This window comes from Elaeis guineensis, chromosome 8, assembly GCF_000442705.2.
Source record: "Elaeis guineensis isolate ETL-2024a chromosome 8, EG11, whole genome shotgun sequence".
Classification (NCBI taxonomy): Eukaryota; Viridiplantae; Streptophyta; class Magnoliopsida; order Arecales; family Arecaceae; genus Elaeis; species Elaeis guineensis.
The window spans coordinates 51052483-51068580 of NC_026000.2; the positions used below are offsets into that span (position 1 = coordinate 51052483).

The following is a 16098-nucleotide window of genomic DNA, read 5'->3' on the forward strand; positions in this document are numbered from 1 at the left end:
ATAATCAAAAGGTGATTGGTACCATAGCTGTTCCAATACATATTCCATAATATAAAAGTCAACCAGTTAATATCATTACATGGCCCAAAAGATAGATCCTAGAAAGAACAACAGACAAGGCTAGCTACAAGGATCTAGTGGAGCTCATGACTAGATGGATCAGAATCAGATGTATCAGAGATGGGGTGGGGAGATGATGGATCACGACCAAGGACTCATCCTCTACCACGTCTGCCTCTGCCACGAGTGGAGGTGCTGGCACGAGTAGGTGGGCGAGATGATCCTGAAGGCTGAGAAGCCATAGACTGGATTGCAAGAGAGAGCCTGATGGTGTCAAGAAGGTTCAGAGCTCTCGAAACGAACTGAAGCAGTGCAGTGAACTGTGTAGAAGTATGCTCACTAGAGCCTCTGATCTCTCTCCTCAAGAAATCAAATCCACCCTCTAATACACCTCTAAGTCTGCCAGCCTCCGTAGTTAGGTCTGAGACTTCAATAGTGCACTCCTGTGGCTGTGGATGGGCCAGAGCTAACACTTGCCTCTGCAAGTCAAGTACTCTCCCAATCAGTCTCAAAATGTAACCCTCGAGCTGCTGAAACTGAACTGACTGATCTGAGATCATCTGAAAAATAGTAGAGATGTGGGGGATCAAGGTCTGATCAGATGCATCTAATGATGTGGATCCCGGTGCAAAGGCTGAAGTGCTCCACTGACGAGAAAGCAAGGAAGCCACACGCTGAGAAATCAGCTCAATCTGATCATCAGCCAATCTGAACTCTGAGGGAGGTGCTCTGCTGTCTGGCTGCTGAACTGGTGTGTGCCTCCTGGTGGACTCTGAAGGGCCAGCCTCTGGATCTGAAACAAACTAGATGTCTGGAGATGCTGTCCTGAAGTCATGGAGAGGTGATGAGGGACCTTCTTCCTCAGCTCTGTCCTCAACTCTGTCCTCAACTCTCTCTTCTGCACCCTTTATCCAACCACCATCGATCCTAGTGAATCCCATGCGGTGCAAAGTGTGCTGATTGATGGTGTCAGAGTGAGAAAGCCTAGCAGATGTCTTCCCCTCAAAACTAACTTCAAACCTCCTGAATACCAGTGTGAGGGTCATACCAAAAAGCAGATGTGCCTTGGATCTATTCAGTGTTTCTCTCATGGCCTCAATCATTAAAGCTGGGAGGTTTAAGGGGGTTTGGGTGATCACATGAAACATGATACATATGTCACGACCTGAAAGGAGGTCATGTCTACCACTTCTCGGGAAGAAAAGCTTTGTTACTAATTGATGTAGAATTCTCATTTCAATTGACCAGATCTTTGCTTCTAATTTATTTAGACTTCCCGAGTAGGTTCCTCCTAAAATCACATTGATCCCTTCTTCCTTCACTGGGAGTTCCATGTTTGAATATCCCTCACAGGGCAAATATAGAATCTCTCCCAAAATAATAAGATCTAAGCAGATATCAATTCCCTTAATAGTAGAAGTTACTGTTCCATTGCCATAGCACAGATTCAGATAAAACTCTCTAACCAAATCTACATATGTAACTTCTTTGAGAGAATAGTAAAATTCCCAACCTTGGTTTTTGATCTTTGAACCAAAGGAGAAACCTTCTTTTTCAAAGAATCTGAAGTCCACATTCTTGCCGGTTTCTACCTTTCTGTCAGAGAGTGAAATTTTGCTAGGGCTGAGAGGAGACTGAGAGAAACCTGGTGCAGATGCTGAAGCAGGAATGGGAGCAGAGGAGGTCTGAGAAGCTTGCCTTTTCCTGCGCACGCCTTCTTCCAGCTCACGGACTGATTTCCTTCTTTGAGGGAGTTTCATTTTTGGGGCCATTCTCACCACAAGAGTAGGCAAGGAGACTCGGAAGATCAAATGGGTGAGGAGAAGGAGGGTTATTAGAGGATGGAAAGGGATTTTTGGTGGAGAGAAATCCTGATTTGGAGAAGAATGGTGGAAGCTAGGGCACACTCCAACCGCTTCAATCAAGGGAGAAAAAATGCGAAAAGCTCCTTTCCCAAGGGGCAATTTGAGGTGGAGAGGTGATGGGAGAAGGATCTTGGGCTAAAACTTTGGATTTGGAGAGAATGAAGATGAGAACGATGAGTTTTGGAGGGAGGAAGACGAAGAAGGAGGGGTCGGCTCATGAACGGGCTTTAAGTTAAAAAGAAATGAACCCGTGGGATGTTGGCCAAAAATTTTAAGTATGCCATTGGGTCGATCCTAAGGGGTCGACTCATGATTCACAAAATTTCAGAAAAAATATGAATAAATTTCGAAAAAAAATTTAGAATTTTGGGAGAAGAATTTTTGCTCAATGACAAGTTGTGAGAGGTATAATCTTGAGCGTTTAGGTCCAAGAGAGATGATGAAAATTGAGCTCAAAGAAATTTTGACATCGATTCCTTAGAATTGGAGAAATATTTAGGCAAAAGGATCAAGAATTCCTAGATTCTTCTAATTTCACAGAATCTATCCTCACTTAGGGCCTTTGTAAAGATATCGGCTAGTTGATTTTCAGTACAAACATAGTCAAGAATTATATCTTTATTTTGAACATGTTCTCTTATAAAATGATGTCTTATTTCAATATGTTTAGACCTTGAATGTTGAATTGGATTTTTAGTAAGATTTATGGCACTAGTGTTATCACATCTTATGGGTGTTTCATTATATTTGATACCAAAATCTTCGAGTTGTTGCTTAATCCACAAGATTTGAGCACAACAACTTTCGGCTGTAATGTATTCGGCCTCAGCCGTAGACAGTGCTACCAAATTTTGTTTCTTGCTAAACCAGGAGATTAGGTTAACTCCAAAAAATTGGCAAGTTCCACTAGTATTTTTCTATCTAATCTACATCCAGCAAAATCAGCATCTGAATATCCTATTAAGTCAATTAATGAGTCCTTAGAGTATCATAATCCTAGAGTTTGAGTACCATTTAAATATCTAAGGATTCTTTTAACAGCATTCAAGTGAGACTCTTTAAGATTAGATTGAAATCTAGCACACAGACAAACACTAAACATGATATCAGGCCTACTTACAGTTAAATATAATAGAGAGCCAATCATACCTCTATAATATTTTAAGTCTACATATTTACCTTCTTCATCCTTGTCAAGCTTACATGAAGGGCTCATGGGGTTGCTTTGGAGTTCTCCATTCTAAATCTTTTGAGTAATTCCTTGGTGTACTTGCTTTGGGTGATGGAGATTCCTTCCTTTGTTTGTTTGATTTGGAGTCCGAGGAAGAATGTCAGTTCTCCCATCATGCTCATCTCGAACTCCCCCTGCATGAGCTTAGCAAAGTCTTGACAAAGAGATTCATTAGTAGACCCAAAAATAATGTCATCAACATATATTTGTATAATTAACATATCATTTTGATTTCTTTTAATGAAGAGGGTTGTGTCTACATTACCTCTTGAAAAATATTATTTAGTAAAAATTTGCTTAGCCTATCATACCAAGCCCTAGGTGCTTGTTTCAAACCATATAGAGCTTTATTTAATTTAAAAACATGATTAGGAAAAGCATGATTTTCAAAACCTGGGGGTTGTTCTACATAGACTTCTTCAGCAATATATCCATTCAAAAATACACTTTTGACATCCATTTGAAATAATTTAAATTTATAAAGCAAGCATATGCAAGTAGAAGTCTAATGGCCTCTAATCTAGCAACAGGTGCAAAGGTCTCATCAAAATCAATTCCTTCTTCTTGATTATAACCTTTAGCAACCAATCTTGCTTTATTTCTTATTACATTTCCATGTTCATCTAATTTGTTCCTAAAGACCATTTTGTGCCAATTATTGAATAATTTTTAGGTCTTGATACTAAAGTCCATACATTATTTCTTTCAAATTGATTAAGTTCCTCTTGCATTGCATTAATCCAATTATAATCATTTTCAGCTTCTTCAATAGTTTTTGGTTCAAGATGAGAGACAAAAGCACAATGATTAAATACATCTTTTAGTAAAGAACGAGTTTTTACCCCATGCATAGGATCACCAATAATTAGCTCCTTAGGGTGATTGTGAACATACCTCCATTCTTTGGGTAGGTCATTTGTACCTTGAGGTTGTTCTTGATGTTCTTCACCTCTCTTATCCTGTTTGTCTTCATGTTCCTCATCATCTTGAATTGTTGAATCTTTCAGAGTGATCTCCTTCATTCCTTCTATAAGAGGATCTGCATCATCAACACCTTCATTCTTCCTTGAAGGAAGATCGTTAGATTCATCAAAGACAACATGTATCGACTCCTCTACTACTAAGTTCTTTTGTTAAAAACTCTAAAAGCTTTACTAGTGGAGGAGTAACCAAGAAAAATTGCTTCATCTGACTTTGCATCAAATTTTTCAAGTCTTTCTTTACCATTATTTAATACAAAACATCGGCAACCAAAAACATGAAAATATGCAATATTAGGTTTTCTTTCTTTCCAAAGCTCATAGGGGGTTTTCTTTAAAATTTATCTAATCAAAGCACGATTTAAAATGTAACATGCTGTGTTAATTGCTTCCGCCCAAAAATATCTTGGAAGGTTGCTTTCACATAGCATGGTACGGGCCATTTCTTCTAAGGTTCTGTTTTTCTTTCTACTATCCCATTTTGTTGGGGTGTCCTAGGTGCAGAGAAGTTATGGCCTATTCCTTTTTCATCACAAAAGTTTTCAAAGTCTTGATTTTCAAATTCAGTTCCATGATCACTTCGAATATTTTGAATTGAAAATCCTTTCTCATTAGTGACTTTTCGGTAAAATTTAGTGAAAACATGAAAAGTTTCATCTTTGTGTGCCAAAAAGAAAACCAAGTAAAACGAGAGTAATCATCTATAATTACAAAACCATATCATTTTCCTCCTAGACTAGTGGTTCTAGTAGGTCCAAATAAGTCCATATGCAAAAGCTCTAACGGTCTAGAGGTTGAAACAATATTTTTGGATTTAAATGAAACTCTTGTTTGTTTACCTAGTTGGCATGCATCACAAATTCTGTCCTTTTCAAAATTCAATTTTGGCAAACCAAGAACTAATTCTTTCTTAATTAATTTTAAAGAGAATGCATGCTAATATGTGCAAGCCTACGATGCCAAAGCCAACTAGTCTCATTAGTTTTAGCATTCAAGGATACTAGGCATTGCATGTTTATTTTGGCTAGATCATTTAAATCTACATATAAACATTACCATGTCTATGTCCAATAAATTTAATGCCATCATTAATAGGACTAGTTACAATGCAAACAGATGATTCAAAAATAACTTTATATCCTTTATCACAAAATTGACTAATGCTTAGTAAATTATGCTTTAAACCATCTACTAACAAAATATTTTCAATGTATTTGGAGGGAGTGATACCAATGTTACCTATACCGATGATCTTTCCTTTGCCATTGTCTCCAAAGGTGACCATCCCTCCATTCTTAGCATCAAGAGTGATGAATTGGGATTCATCACCAGTCATGTGTCTCGAGCATCCACTGTCAAGATACCATTTCCTGTTTCCTCCTTGGGATGCTAGACACACCTGCAAGCAAAAGTCAAGTTTTTGTTTTAGGTACCCAAGCTTTCTTGGATCCTTTTTGGTTAGTCATAATGGTTCTTTTGGAACCCATATTTTTTTTATATTTGAGTTTGCAGACTTGTTAGAGAAGCAAGTGTATGACTTATGTCCTACTCTACCACATTTGAAGCAAGTAATATTAGAAGACTTGTTACTTAAAGAATTTACATAAATATTTTTCAGATATTTTTGTTTCTTCAAGGGGTTATAGCCAAGTCCAGCCTTATCATACACGGCCTTTTGATTTTCAAGAATCATATTAAGTTTATTTGAACTCAAGGTAAATTTTTCAACTAATGGTTTTAACTTGGCAATTTCATTCTGTAAACTTTGATTTTCTTGAAGCAGGATGGATTTTTCAATTGAAATGCTTTCATTTTGTTTCAATAAAGATTGATTTTTCAATTTTAGATCTTTGTTCTTCATTCCTAGTTTCTTTAATTCATCAACTAAATCATAAAAAGCTTCATGTAGTTCTTCAAATGTAAAGTCACTAGGAGTTTCAGAAATTACCTCATTTTCGTGTGCCATAAGGCACAGGTTGGCTTGTTCAGTCGAGTTTTTCTCTTCGGAGCTTGAGTCATCACTCGCACTCCAAGTGGCCATCATGGCCTTCTTCTTGTACTTCTTGGGACCCTTCTTCAGTTGTGGGCATTCGGACTTGAAGTGTCCCGGCTTCTTGCATTCGTAGCAGATAAGGGGTTGGTCTTTCTCTTTTTCTTTGCTCTGTTCTCCTTTTGTGAATGGCCTCTTCCTCATCCCTTGTTTCTTTTTTCTCAAAAATTTCTTGAATTTTTGGGTAATGAGTGCCATCTCTTCATCCTGTTCTTCATCTTCAGTGTCATCAGTTTCTTCATCTGGTGGAGCTGTGGATTTGAGGGCAATTGTTCTCTTCTTTTTGACTTCTTCCTCTTGATGTTGCTTCATGCTTAGCTCATGAGTCATCAATGATCCAAGAAGCTCTTCCAAGGGTAGAATGTTCAAGTCCTTGGCTTCTTGGATGGCGGTCACTTTGGCTTCCCAAGTTCTTGGTAAGGACCTGAGAATCTTTCTTACAAGCTCACTGTTAGTATAGGACTTACCAAGACTCTTTAAACCATTTATAATATCAGTAAAGCGAGTAAACATTTCAGTTATGGACTCATCATGCTCCATTTTAAATAATTCATATTTATGCACAAGCATGTTGATTTTAGACTCCTTTACTTGATTGGTTCCTTCATGGGTTACTTCTAACCTATCCCATATTTCTTTAGCAGACGAGCAAGTAGAAATGCGATTAAATTCGTTAGCATCAAGAGCACAATAAAGAACATTCATTGCTTTAGCATTTAATTGACCATTTTCTTATCAACCTCATCCCATTCTTTCTCGGTTTGGCTGATTCCACACCATCTATACTTTTAGTGGGTGTGTGAGGACCGTTCACTATGATACTCCACATATCATAGTCGAGTGCTTGAATGAATATTTTCATCCGAGCTTTCCAATAGGTGTAATTAGACCCATTGAAAAGTGGAGGTCGGTTGGTAGATTGCCCCTCGGCTAGAGAAGTGCCGACTTGAGTTGCCATAGATCTTTGGCTCTTTGATTGTTTAGATCAAAGTAGGGCTAGAGCACCGGGCTCTGATACCACTTGTTGCCCAGCTATGCAACCCAAGAGGGGGGGGTGAATTGGGTTTCTAAAAATTTTAAGCTTAACTTATGACTTATGAAAAATATTTGATAAAAGCTAAATAAATAGGGAGAGTAAAATTAATTCAAGGCTAATGGCTAAAAGCTAGAATGCAAGAGAATAATGAAAAGTTAAAGAAGAGCAATTAGGCACCCACAAACAAAAGGATTTATAGTGGTTCGGTGCCAACCTTGCACCTACATCCACTCCCCAAGCTCCTACTTGGGAATTCCAATCCACTAATCTTGTATTCAACCCGAATACAAACATCGAAAACTCTGACTCTAGCTATCCCAAGCTAGTCCACTTATTTTTCGGATACAAGCCAACCCTATACACTCCGATTCAAGGTTCGGATCAACCTTTCCTTATTTTGGAACCCTTCCAAAATAAAAACAATAACACAAAAAAGTATAACAATGAATAGCACAAGTAAGCACAAGAAAGCTCCTTTAATGAGCGTATGAGACTTTAAATACTCTTTACTCAAGAAGAAGAAGACCTTTTTGATTTCCTCAAGGTGGTTGGAGACTAGAATGTGCACTTGAGGAGTTGGTGAGCTTGGATCAAAGGCTTCTTGAATGCTTTGAGTGAGCTTTTGCTTAGGGCTGAAAAGTTTGCTTGAAATTTCTTTTTCAAAATCTCTCTTCTTAATTCTTTTTTTTGACTTCCACCTTTTTGTCCCTTTTATAGCTTTAGAAATAGTGAAAAAATTCTAGGCTAAAATAGAGCCGTTAGACCACAATAAATGAGCATTAAAAGCACTTAAAATGGGTTAAAAACTACCCATTGTGGAAAAATCCCATCACAGGGTCGACTCATGGGTCGACTCATGCCTGGGGGTCGACTCATGGGTCGACCTCTGTGAAAAAATATCAGAGAATCGAATGGGATGCAAGGTTCTGTAAAATTGGCTTAAAACCCGAGAGGTCGACTCATGGTCACTCATGCCTTGGGGGTCGACTCATGGGTCGACTCACAGGGTGTGCCAAGTCTGTGCCGGTCAGAAATTTCAGCGTGCCAGTCATCTCATGTGCCATGAGTCGACTCATGGGTCGACTCATGATTTTCAATCATGCATATCTTTCAAAATACAAGTCCAAAATCAATAAAATTTTTACCAGTGGATCACAAATCTTTTGTTCTATCATTTGATACTTTCAAATCAGGGTTTTGATAAAATTACAATTTTGTTCCTGAAGAGCAATAAGTCTTTTTCAAGTGAGAAACATTAGTACCCCTTCAACTACTTTGTAATCATCAAAATCAATCTAAGGAGCAACAAAAAATACATTTGAACATAAGTTAAGTGTTAGGACTGACAAATATAGATTTATAGATTATCCTCAAGAAGGTATTGGATACCTCTTTTATCATCCTACTGAACAAAAATTTTTTATCAGTAGTCATGCTATTTTCTTGAAAAAAGAATTTATCAAAGAAGAGGGATGTGGGAGGATGATTGAACTAAGTGAAGTTCAAAACCTACAATCTACCTCATCTGATCCTCAATATGAAATTCTAAAACCAATTAAATCTATTGATCAAGAACATCCACAACACACACCTCTTCTCCGAAGGTCAGAAAGAGTATAGAATGTACCTTTAGGATATGGTTTTGTCATTGGAAATGACAATGAAGTCCATATCATTCAGGATGATGATCTTATACCTATACGGAAGCTATCCAGAGTAGGAACTCTGATAAATAGTCTGAAGCCATGAAATCTGAAATGGACTCTGTGTACTCCAATCAAGTATGAACTTTGGTTGATGCACCTCAGGGTGTAACCCTAGTAGGATGCAAATGGATCTTCAAGAAGAAGATTGGAGCAGATAGCCAAGTAGAAATCTACTAGGCTAGGGTGTTGGCAAAAGATTTTAAGCAAAGATAAGGAATTGACTATGATGAAACTTTTTATCAATAGCAATGCTCGAGTTCATTCAGATTATACTTGCTATAGCTGCATATTATGATTATGAAATCTGACAAATGGATGTAAAAACTGCTTTTCTCAATGAAAATATTGAGAAAAAAGTTTATACTACAAAGAAAGAGCATTTTTATGATGAAATTATTTATCATGCAAATATTTTTATTGCCACTAATCATATTTATGATGAAAAATAAAATTCATCATAAATAATAAAATATTTATGATGAATTTTTCATCATAAATAATTGCCTATCAATGATAAAAAAATTATTCCATCATACATACACATTATTTGTGATGAATATTTCATCATAAATAATATATCATTTATTTTAATTTTAAATTTTTAAATATTATTGATGAAAATATTTTCAACATAACTAATTTAAGTATTTATGATGAAAAATATTTTTTCATCAAAAATAAGCTTATTCCCAATGAAAATATTTTTATCACTAATATTTAAAAAATAATTAAAAATTTAAAAAATTTAAAAATTATAGATTATTTGTGATAAAAATATTACATCTTAAATAATTGAGTATTTATGATGAAAAAAATTTCCATCATAAATACTTGATTATTTATGATGAAAATATTTTCATCATAAATAGTTAAAATAAATCAAAAATTTAAAAAATTAAAAAATACTCATTATTTATGATAAAAATTTTTCATCATAAATAAAATTTTTTATGATAAAAAAAATATTTCATCATAAATTCATGATTATTTTTGATAAAAATATTTTCATCATTAGTAGTTAAAAAAATTAAAAATTAAAAAAAAATAAGAGTTACTTATTGTTTGTGATAAAAAAATTTCTTCATAAGTAAATAGTTTTTATGATGAAAATAAAATTTTATCATAAATAGTAAATTATTTATGATAATACTATTTTCATCATAAATATTTTAAAAAATTAATAATTTAAAAAAATCAAAAGTTGCTTATTATTTATGATGAAAAATTTCCATCATAAATAATCAAGTATTTATGATGAAAAATTTATTTTCATCATAAATATTATTATTTATGATCAAAATATTATCATCATCAATATGTAAAAAATAAAAAATTAAAAAAATTATAAAATTTAAATTTTTGATTTTATATAAGATGATTGCATCTATTTTTTGTTGTGATATCAATGAATCTTTCTGATAGAATATTTGCCTTAAGCTGTATGAAAGGAGCCTTGTTTCATATAGAAACCATATAGTTAAGTTGTACATTCTAGCATGACTTCAACAATCTCAAAAGGTATCGTATTTTCTGCATCGATCGATGCTTAAATATATCTCTATAGGAGTTTCAATCATGAGAAGACAAACAATACGAGCACTCATCTTTTTAGCAATGCAAAGTATAAATATGAGTTTATACTTTATAACACAACTTACACTATCCGTAGGTCTGTATTGATTTTGATTAATTGCTAGATCCTTGATGCTCACACAATTCCTCTTGAATTTTTCAAGGTCGATCTTCATATGCATGCAACATATGAGCTTTTGGACCTCTAACTTTCTATCTCTATCCTATCCTCCAAATCTCAATCTTGATAAATTTTTTTCACGATCTTAGAATCACCGTGATATTCTCATACTCAAATTTTCGAAATGAGGACTCCAAGAAGAAGATGAACTCCTTGAAGATTGAAAATCTCAAAGCTATCGATCTCCTATAGTATCTATTCCATTACGGAAGCTGAAGAGCTATTCTTATAATAATTATTAGCAATATAAATTGAACTTTTTATTATAATTATATTTATTTATGTATGTAATTTTTTTTTTGAAGAAAAAATTACAAATTAACTATTTATATAAATTTTTTTGATTAATAGAAAATTAATTTTTTGATGAAATTATTTTGAAAAATTTTTTTAGGCCAAAAATTTTTTAGATTAAAAAAATTAATTTATTTTTCATCATGAATATTTTTTTAATATCTTTTTTTGTTAAATTTTTTTGATGGAAATTTTTTTTGATGGGAAAATCCAAAATTAATTTATTGTGAAATTATTATTGGAAAGATATAATTATTAGTGATGTAAAACTAATTTTCATCATAAATAGTCTTTAAATTTTTTTTATAAATTTTTTTATAAAAATATATTTATGATGTAAATTTATTTTTCATCAGTAACCATATTTTAAAAATATTATTTTATTAATTATTATGAATAGAAAATTTGTTAATGGAAAAAAAATTTTATTAATGATGAAAAGATGTATTCATCCAAAAATCATTTTAAAAATATATTTTTTAATTTTTTGAAGAAAAAATTTTAGAAAGAATTTTTTTTTGAATGGAATTTATTAGCGATAGAAACTATATTTTCATCGCTAATAGTCTAATTAACAGCAAATTTTTTTGTTACATCACCAATAATTTATTTTTGGATGAAATTTCTTTAGAAAAAAATTTTTTAGTGAAAAATTTTTTGACAGAAACTATTGATGATGAAAATAATTTTTCATCACTAATAATGGTATTAGCGATCAAAATTTTATCGCTAATAGTTCTTCATTTAATTCATATCAAGTCGACGTCCCTTCCACTATCGACGATCGTGAAACCCTCCTCTCCCCCTGCTCCCTCCAAGCTCTCCCCCTCTCTCTCTCCCTCACCCTCTCTGGCTTCACTGTCTCTTGCACCAGCCATCACGGACGATGCCTCTCCGGCTCTGCTATTGCTCGCCATCGCTTTTCCCGCAAGATCTGTCACCTTTTTTTTTTTTGGTTAATCAGGCCATTGGGGGGTGGAGGGGGTGGGTGATCGGGGGTGACATAAGGGCTAGGATTTTGTAGGGTGGAGGGGTTGCTGGGGTGGGGGTGGGCGGTCGAGGGTGACACAGGGGTGGGGAGGGGGTCGAGGGCGACAAGGAGGCAGGGAGGGGGCCGAGGGTGACATAGGAGTGGGGAGGGGTCGACCGATGGAGGGATGTTGCAGGGTCGGGGTGGGTGACCGGGGGTGACATGGGGGTGGGGATGGGGTCAGGGGGCGACACAGGGGTGGGGAGGGGGCCATGGGTGGCTGGGGGCGACACGAGACCTGGGAGGGGTTTGCAGGGGTGGGGGTTGGCTGTCGGGGTGACACGAGTGGGGATGGGATCAGGGGGCGGTCGGGGGTGACACGGGGTTAGAGAGGGGATCAGTCGAGGAGGGAGGAAGGTCTATTCGGGAGGGAAGGGAGGAAGGTCAGTCGGGGAGGGAGGAAGGGAAGAAAAAAAAAGTGAAAAAAAAATAAATGAGGAAGGGAAGAAGGGAAGAAATGAGGGGAGAAAAAGAAAAAAAATAAAAAAAATATTAATCAAATATTTTATTATTTGATTATTAAAAATAAAATCTAGATCATGATTTGAATTGGATCGAGATCAAAATCTGGATTGAGATCTTGATTCGAGTTGGGATCTAGGTCGGGATCTGATCAGGATCTGAGTTGGGATCCGGATCGTAAGGGGTTGGAGAGGGTGGCAGCATCATGGGGGGTGGGTTGCAAGGGTGGGTGACTGCGGTAGTGCCATAGGAGCGGGGCTCGTGGGGGTCAAGTCCGGACAGTGTGGGATGGGTGATGGCACCGGCACCGCAGGAGTGGGGGCTGTGGCGGCTGAGTCCAGAGCTCGTTTAGCGAAAAAATATTTTTTTAAAAATATTTTAAAAAAAAATAAAAAAAATATTTATTATTTTTGGTAAAAAATATTTTAAAAAAAATAAAAAACCATCGGGCCCTCAAGATTGGATTTCATGTTATTATTTTATGTTAATATTATTTTGCATGCTCAACTACTTATAGTTTATTTTATATTTATTGCATAAATTTTTTAGCATTACTTCTAAAATTTATAAATTTTTTATTATTCCACTAGCACAATATACATTGCTTTTACTTATTATAATTTAATTATTTATATACCATTTGTATGCTTTTGCTTATTATAATTAAATATAAAAAAATATTTATTTTTTAGAGAAAACTTTACTGAAATTTTTGATGAAAAAATTTCAATGCAGAGTTACTCTTTTTTAATAAAATAGAAATTCATCTTTGAATGTATATTCAGAGATGGTGGTTAAATTGTATTGAGTCGTAGATTTCCATCCAAGAGTCAATCTTGATCGAGATCGACTCTTGGATGTCCCATATTCAGGCTTTTTGAAAAAATAATAATCTTATTATTGTTAATAGTTGATATTTGTTTCGTTATGTGGTATTCAGCAGTTATCTGTCTATTGTTCTCCAGATATATAGTGGATACGATGCGTAGACATCATATTCACATCGTATACTTGGAGAACCATGGGAAGATACTATCAAAATTTTCATAATAATAAAATAAAATATCAACTAATAATAATAATAAGATTATTATTTTTTTGAAAGAGATAGGGCCACACCTATTAGTAATAATTTGAAATGGATAGAATCATATATTTTTACTTCATTAAATTGATGGAAGTAGATTTTTATGTTATTATTCAGTCTGTGTTCTTTAATGCATGTTGTTTTGTATAAAATGATCCGTGTCTAGATCTGGATCGAGATTTGATCTGCAATTCGGATCGAAATTTGATCCGAAATCCAGGTTGGGATCTAGTTCAGATGAATACCACTAAAAATTTTTTGGTTTATAATAGTTTTTATGTTTGTTGTTAGATGGATATCAATAAAAGTTAGATGAATGCTATAGATATTTTTTTGCCTGAATATCAAAAAGATATTTGAGATTTTATTGAGTTTGCACGGCATAAGGCTGACAGTGCTAATCAGATAAAGTGTCCATGCAAGAGATGTGTCAATATGGTATATCATCACATAATACTTGTTGAGGAGCATCTGCTACATTATGTATAGATAAGAAGTATACTTGCTAGATATGACATGGGGAGGGTGATCCGAATGAAGTTGTGTGTGATGATGACGATACTGAAGATGATAGTGATGCTACTGAACCTATCGAACATGATGGTATAGGAGAACTGTTGGATAATTTACATCAGATGTTTGTTCAAATATATGCATAAGTACTAGTGCATTTGAAGGCAATTCTAATCATGAACACAATATCCGATTTGAGGTAGAAGGAACTTCTGAATGGTTGCAAAGCTTGTAAGGGATGCATGAGAGTTACTCTATCCAAATTATGCAAAGTTCTTCAAATTAGAGCTTTGATAACATTACTTTATATTAAAATCATGAATCGATGGAGTCAGAAGTCATTTGGCCAAAAATTTGACATTGATTAAAACAGCTCTTCCCGATGGAGAGAGACTTCTGAAATCGTATTTTGAAGCAAAAATATACATGCAAAAATTAAGACTTGGCTCTATTCTTATACATGTCTATAAAAATGACTATATATTATTTTATAAAGATAATGAATAGGCAAACTGAATGTCCAAAATGTAGGAGCCTAGGTACAAAATCGATAACAAAAAAGGAAAGAAGATACCTCAAAAGATCTTGAGGTATTTTCCATTGATTCCAAGACTTCAAAAGTTGTATATGTCCATAAAGACAGTTGAAAAAAAATGAGATGGTTCATGAGCAGCGGGTTTCGGAGGAGAACATACTTAGTCACTCAGCCGACTCTGTAGTGTGGAAAGACTTCGATCAAAGCATCCGTGCTTTGCAAGTAACTCGTGCAATATCCAGCTTGGTCTAGCAACAGAGGATTTAATCCTTTTGGCAATTTGAGTACTTCCTACAGTATGTGGCCTGATGCTAGTTGTATATAATATGTCACCTTGAAAGTGCATGAAAGAATCATTTGTTTTTATATCACTGTTGATTTCAAATCTGAAAACACCAAATAATAAAATTGATGTATATCTATGATCAAATCGATGATCTGAAGGAGCTATGGGGAAAATGGAGTACCGACTGATTCTATGAGTCGAAAGAATTTTAAGTTGCATGCTTCAATTTTATGGACTATAAATGAATTTTTCTACATATAGAAACTTATCTGAGTGGAGCACCAAAGGATATCTGGCATGTCCAATATGCAACAAGGAATGCATCCTCCTTATATTTAAAGCATGGATGGAAAATATGCTTCATGGGTCATCGATGGTTTCTACATAGTAATCATTCTTGGGAGGACCTGTTACAACTAATGCTTTGATGGTAAGTTTGACCGATATCCATCACCTAAGGAGTTAAGTGGAGTAGAGTAGAAGTTTAGAACAACTTGAAGTCATTGGAAACATCCAATTTGAGAACATTAGGTACTCGCAAGTGGAAGCATACTGAAGCTGAGCTGAATTAGACGAAACGAAGTTTTTTTTGAACTATCATATTGGAAAGCAGTTATTTCTTCATCATAATCTGGATGTAATGCACATTGAGAAAAATATTATGATAATATTATCGGTATTGTATTGAATATCGTAGAAAAAATAAAAGATAGTATAAAAGCTCATCTTGATTTACAGCAAATGAGAATTCGATCAGAGTTGTATTTAGTTTGTCGAGGAGATAGATTTTTTATGCCATCTGCATATTGTTTATTATTTGTTGTTTGATGAAGAAAAGAAGAGTTTCTATGGATGGTTCAAAATCGTAAAGTTTTCTAACACATATGCTTCAAACTTATCATGATGTTTAGGAACAACGACGGTAATATCTCTGACATGAAAAGTCATGACTTCCATGTGATGATGTAATGCTTGCTTTCTATGCTCGTGCATGGCTATTTGGGTGGTGATGTTCCAACTATATTGATTGAGTTGGAAGTGTTCTTCTGAGAACTGTGTTGTCGAAAATTGAAGATTAACTTACTTGAGAAGTTTAAGAAAGATATTGTGCTCATTCTTTATAAGTTAGAAAAAAAAATTTTACCATCATTTTTTATGTTATGGTGCTGTTATGGTGCACCTAGCTATTCATCTTTCAAAAGAAGCTCTT

At 34.8% G+C, this 16098-nt stretch overlaps 1 pseudogene; it reads right to left on the reverse strand.

Annotated features, from left to right (window-relative positions):
• The window catches only part of LOC105034661 (serine/threonine-protein kinase Nek5-like), a 37612-nt pseudogene extending 25720 nt beyond the window's left edge, over positions 1–11892 (reverse strand).
• Positions 11893–16098: the final 4206 nt, after the last annotated feature.